Source organism: Cupressus sempervirens, chromosome 10 (genome assembly GCF_028749045.1).
Source record: "Cupressus sempervirens isolate cs-2001-9-10 chromosome 10, ASM2874904v1, whole genome shotgun sequence".
In the NCBI taxonomy this organism is placed as follows: Eukaryota; Viridiplantae; Streptophyta; class Pinopsida; order Cupressales; family Cupressaceae; genus Cupressus; species Cupressus sempervirens.
In genome coordinates, this window is record NC_143127.1 from 831558461 (window position 1) to 831565135 (window position 6675).

The 6675-nt window shown below is 33.1% G+C and overlaps 1 pseudogene; it reads left to right on the forward strand.

Moving 5' to 3' along the window:
* Nucleotides 1–3127: 3127 nt before the first annotated feature.
* LOC149536552 (putative UPF0481 protein At3g02645) lies at nt 3128–3895 on the forward strand (annotated as a pseudogene).
* The last annotated feature ends 2780 nt before the right edge of the window (nt 3896–6675 follow it).

Genomic DNA, 6675 nt, shown 5'->3' on the forward strand with positions numbered 1-6675 from the left:
ATTTTTCTTATCAAAACCATTCTTTCTACCATTCCTAGCTATTACCTCTCCATTCTACAAGCCTCCAAAGGTATCATCTCTCAAATTGAAACTTTAATCCACACCTTTCTTTGGTCAAATAATATGAATGGTCAGAAGAAAATATCGCTAATTTTTATTCATGCCATGTCAACCCATTATAAAATAGGAGATGTCGGATTTCCCAATATTACCAATAGGCATAGGGCTTTTGGTGCTAAACTTGTTTTACAAATGTATGAAAAATCCTCTACCAAATGGTGTCGCCTTTTGCAAGAGAAATATTTATATAACTTGGAACCTTCCAGAGTTATTACTATGCTAGACCCACTAAAGGGGTCTGTCATTTGGGATTTCATGATGGCTTCTTGAGAAGTTATTACTTCATTCATATCATGGAAAGTGAACAATGGGGATAGTGTCAATTTTTGGTTTGATTCATGGAATGGGTTTCCCTCCTTGCCACTGTTGAATCTCTGAAGGATTTTTCAAACATAGTGATTCAAGCTTGAGGGACATCCTTTTATACTTATGTCTCAACTATTCATAGGTTCATAGGGCTAGTCATTTGACAAGACCCCTCATCCCTTCCTATATCCCACAATCAAGCTACTTCTTTCAAACAAGTGCTAGCTAAAAGGAATGTCTTTATGTCTAATCATCCTGATTACCTCTTTTGGGTTCTAGCTAAAGATGGTTAATACTCTATTAAACTATGATACTTGGATCTCCAACATAGTTCTAGTAAAATCAGGTCACATATCATGTTTTTGAATTCTACTGGAATAGCTCAATTTTTCCAAAAGCAAGATGCTTTGCATGGCTTGCACTAAAGAACCAAATATTAAATAGTGATCATCTTCATAGATTGAATATTTCTAAGGCTTTTAACTGTGTGCTTTGTCTGCAAGTTTTAGAAACAACAGATCACCTCCTCTTAAACTGTCCTTTTGCCCAAGATTGTTGGCATTTTTTCCTTAATAAGCTTAATTTCCATATGCCATTAACTAATTCTCTATGGGATTTATTCCAAGAATGGCCAATCTTATACTCTAAGTCATTTTTTTCATGTCTTTGGAAGTGCATCCCTACATTTGTAGTATGGGCAGTTTGGTGAGAAAGAAACAAGATAATTTTTAGACAGACGTCATCTCCAATACCTCCATTTTGGAAGGATTAGAGAGATCAATTGTTGAGCTTTTTAATGCTTAAGTAAGTAAATATAAGGGTAAACATATTTTTTCTCCTTGGGATGGCTATGTTATTCAGCGGTGGAAGGGTTTACTTTTTCCTCATCTTCCTACTCCATTATGTCCATCCAAGATTTCTCTTATCTGAGCACAATCCAAGTGGATTCCTCCAAGTGAGGGTTTTTTCAAACTCAATTTTGATGGAGCCTCTAGAGGAAATTTAGGCAACTCTAGCTATGGCATAGTCATTAGAGATTTTAAAGGTCATGTGATTGTAGCAAAATCATCTTCTTTCTCTCAGTGTACTAATAACAAATTTATCCATTATTATTAATGCATGTAGTAAATGTTATTATATAATTTGTCCATACAGTATATATTACATCAAGTATGGTCTCTTCTTGACTCAATCTTTGAATGTTACATCATGCATACTTATAGAGAAGGCAACCTTTCAGCTAATTATGTGGCTAATTTGGGTACTGATGGGGTTTATATTAACTCTTTCCTTTCCCCAATTAACCTCCTTGATCTTTCCAACTTGGTAAATATTATGACAAAAGAATATGTTTAGAATAAGGGTGAGTCCTCCTCATGTTTTATTTGATAGTAAATCATGACTTCTCTATGATTTTGTGTGCTTTTTCTTTTATGGATCTCACTTGTTCTTTTGAGATATTATATGCAGGTTAGGGTCTTGGATTACACTTGCATAGGATGGCTTTCTAATATCATGGTCTTAATTGAAGTTTTGGATGTAGATTCGTGATGGTAATCTCTGTGATAGTTTTTGGCTAGGCTTTGGGTCTTGTCTCTGGCATCAATTAATAAATTGTATTCATATGAGTTTTGGGCTCTTTGTAATTACTATTTTCTCAATTTGAGAATCTCTAGGACAAGATTCATTAGCGTTGATAGATACTCTCTCTTGATGTAGTATTTCTTCTTCTACAACCCTTTTTGTATCAAGCAATGACCGAAGTTTTTCTTTTCTGGTTCTCTTCTCCGAGACTTTTTTTTGAATCACTTATTATTAATATAAATATAATGTTTTTCCTATATATATATAAGATTTTAGGTAGCAATTGTCAAAATATACAATTGTTTTAAGCTATCCATTGCAAATTAAATAAGACATGCTAAACATTTATGAATTCTTATAGGTTTCACAAGAAGTATTAAGTTAGAATCTATTTGAATTTAAGAATCAAATAACTAGAATATATATATATATTAATGTTTGTTAAAAAGTACATATAACTATTATGTTTGTAGAGATGCATCGAAAAATGGAAATATATAAGTAATACTTGGGAAACATTTCACAAGATGTGTTAGTTCATTTAGAAACATAGATTAAAGTGATACTTTTGTCAATCACTATTCAAAATGATAAAATTTATTACTATATGTTCGTTCATTTATTATAGTAATAAATGAAAATTTTCTTATAATAATTAAATTTAAAAATAATTTACAATTAAATAAATTTAATTATTATCAAAAAATTCTTATTTTTAATAAAATTATATGATCTAGAACACATCACTTAACTTCATAAGCTTAGTGCTTCATAAGAAGAATATTTAGACAGTAGAGCAAGGCCTCTAAACCAATTTTAAAATTACTTTTTAAAAAATTATTCAAATTCAAAGTAAAATGTTATATTATGAATTTAGATAGAAGCGACCCTCTTTTTACCATGATCTCTATGCTTTGTATTCAATGAAAATCTCAATAAAATTCCTTACGACTATCGCCTAGATACTTCAAATTTCTTTTCAATTTTTCAATAAAACAGATGGACCGTCGCAAGGTGGACGCCCTTTTGAAATTGTGGCAGAAGTTGCCACCACCAAAGCAAAGCTCCTTCTTTGATGTGTTTAATAAAGAATTAGTCTCTCGCATAACAAGCTGCTATGAAGAAGAAACAAGCTTCTATGCTGGGATTGTTCCACAGCTTTGTGACAGAAGAATACTTAGCTCGGTACCACAAGGATAAAACCCAACAAGATCCTAAAATGGATTCTTCTGCTATTTGCATCTCCATAAAAAACTGCATGGGCAGAACTCAGGAAGGATAGCAAGTACAATCTCAGAACGATAAAAAGAAAAAAGAAAATGAGGAAAAACCTGATGATGAGCATTTATAAAGTCTTCGGCTTCCGAGCTGTTTAATTTAGGCTTGAAGTTCGAGTATTACTATGGAGTCCCATCAAAGGAAAAGCTATGTTTTGATAAGAAAAACAGGGCTCTTTATTTGCCTACTGTTTTTATCACAGATTCTTCCGAGATGATCTTGAGGAATCTGATGGCCATGAAGGCGTGCAGGCCAGAAAGAGCGAAACATATCTCATACTATGTCTTGCTGATGAATACATTGATTGAAGGAGAGGAGGACGTGGCCGTGTTGAGGAGGGTTATTCAGAGTTCAATGAGGACGGATGATGAAGTAACCGATCTGTTCAATGGACATTGATGAAGATCCATTTGTGAAGGTGAAATTGGATCTGAATGGGTGGTATAATGACCGGCGCATGTTACAAATCAAAAAATGGTTGCAGAAACATCCCAGGCTAATCAAGAACATATCCATGTTTTGGGCAGTCGTACTTGTTTTAGCCGCTAGTTTACCTACTGTTTTCCCAATATTCCAAAAATATATTAAAAGCCAAAATAAATCTTGAGTAAATCTCTAGTTTAGTTTTTCCTCCGCCCCGTGATGTGAAGTGGAAGTCTCTTTGCTAAAGGAGATGCCTGGCTACTATTGTGTTTGTTGATGACATAACGTACTTTCGTATCAATATGTCGTTTCAGCAATATTGACCGTATAGAGTGTTTGCTTCAAGGCCAATGTTGGACATGAAAAATAGGGAAGAAAAATAATTATACTTTATATACCACTTAAAAGTTAGTTATCTAGGGAAACAAAAAAAATTCTAATCATTTGAACTTCAATTTTAAAGGGAATTTGTATGATGAATATAAGTGTTTTAGTGAAGTTTAAAAATTATTTTGATAATAGAATTATAGTAGGTATTGAGGATAACATTTGGAAATGTAAGATAACCTAAGATATTAGATTTCTATGACCATTTATTCAAAAATAATAAGGAACAAAGACATATATGACAAGATAAGTTTTATTAGAAAGTGATGTAAACAACAAGGAATTTTTAATAGAATATGAATTTAAATGAAACAATTGGTATTATGTAGATAACATCAACTAACATTTTACCATGATTGGTTTTTCACTAATGAGTTGTTATTAAGAATTTCCTATAGACTCTCTAATATAGAGTTTTTTCTCATTCTAATTGTGCCTACAAATAAATCACATTTATTCATAGATGAGAGGATTGTCAAAAGGTACAAATGAGAGAAGATGTCTTTAAGTAGCTTTTAAAGGGAATGATTACAATGCTAAACCATTAAACATCTTAAATAATTCATAAGTTGTTGTGATATAACATGGAGAACAATATGGTAAGTGAACAAATAGATTTGATGGTTAGAATACCATCATGTTTTCCTTTTTAAGCTCGAAAGAACCTAGTTTTTATAAAAGACTTAAATTCCCTTTTTAGAGTAAGGAATGTCTTTAAATTTTGTATTCATATAAGAGATTTATGTTCTTGTTGGAATTCAAGTGAGATTGTTTCCATGCAAGTAGGAGTGGGGGACAATAAAATTATGTTTGGTTTAAACGACTAAGTCAACTATTATAAGATACATATTGTCAAGCCTTCTAGAACCTATTAAATGGAACAAAGGAAATATATTTGAATAGTTGTGCTAAAATAAACTTGTCATTTTAAATTAATAGTCTAATGGTGAATAATAAAAAAATATAGGCAAAAAGGGTTGGTTTTATATTGCGTCTCACCATTGGAAAATGTGAGTATTTACTTAACTATTATGTACAACCCTATTGGAAGAGGTCTATTAATCTAAGTCTCATGTTTACTTTAATATCTACAGTTATTTGTTAGTTTTTAAAATTTAACATCAATCTTTAATTAATTATTGTATCATCATCCATTTAGCTTAGAAGTGGTGATTTTATAACTCCTCATTTCATCACATGACAACAAGTTTCATAATGCAAAACACAATATAGTCTTAGAGTGGGATATTTTCAAAATGTACTCTACAAAAATTGAGTAGGAAAATGGAGGCATTTAATTTTCTTATTGGAATGGGCTACATGTTTATTGGGCTAAAGTAGAAGAGTTAGAAGCAGACTTCTTGTAGGATGCAAGAATATTATACAAGGTGAGTTGTCTTTTGTGCAAAGTGACTTGATTTTTTCACTTCCATTTTCAAAGATTGCAAGGAAGCAAGATTTAGTGGCATCAATCCCTAGGCCATGACCCCAAATTTTGAGGCAAAATTAAAACCACAAGGTAACTTGAATGCCCTATTTGGGAAATCCCTAAAGGTAAATAAAGGTGGGGTTTCTTTAGTGAACTCTAATGAAGATATGTGTATTCAAATCTTAGATTCTTCTCTCAATGGGAATTTGGTTAAGATGGCTAGCTCCTTTGTAGGTAATTTTGGGGATAGAAGAGCTGATTTTTTGTTTTAGTTTAGAAATGGGTTAGATCTCTATCGAGGCTCTAAATGGTTTTGTGATTGCTATAACTCTTCTAAAGGGTTGTTCTTTTTTTCCCTTCTCCTTTAGGGAGGACTTCCTAAGAATCTTGAAGGATAGCCCATATTTATTTGGAAAGTTTTGGGAACCCTTCATCATTCTAAATGGACACTTGGATTCAATCTAGTTGTACATCTCTTAAGGGTGATCTCTAACTAGGTCCATCTTCTAGGATTGCTTCTTGAGTTTTTGGACAAAGAGGTTCTCAAAGGGATTGCTAATTTAATTGGTGAAATCCTAGGAGTGGATGTCATCACTCATAATCATGCACATTTTTGTATATTAGGTTCTATGTATCTTTGGTTGTAGGCATGACTCTCCCCATCTTGGTGGTTATAAAATTTGGATTGGGCTTTATTACCCAACTCTGGAGTATGAAAATTTGACTAACTCCTATGAGTTATTCTTTTCTATAGGTCTAATCTTCTATAAGTTCCAAAAAATCCCCTTCCCAACCAGTCTCCTCCTAAGGTGGTTATGGGTGGGAAATGTGTTCTTGGTGTGGGCCCTCAATGTACTAGGCCTCCTCAGAGATTGGGTTGGAGCTTGCTATTTTTTATGCTCCACCCTCCCAAGTCTTAGCCATCCCTTTGTCCCTTATTATTTTTTCCTCACCTTTTCCTTATTTTACCCTCCTTCCACTTCCTTCACCTAAATCTTCCCCTTTTCAAGGTCAATATTCAACCTTTGGTTGTTTGCTCTTCGTGTTTTTCTCTACATTTTTTGCATCGCCCCCCCACCTCCTCCTTCTTCCCCTCCCCCACTCTTCCCCAAGTTATCTTTGAACTATCCCCTTCCCTCTCATCCTTT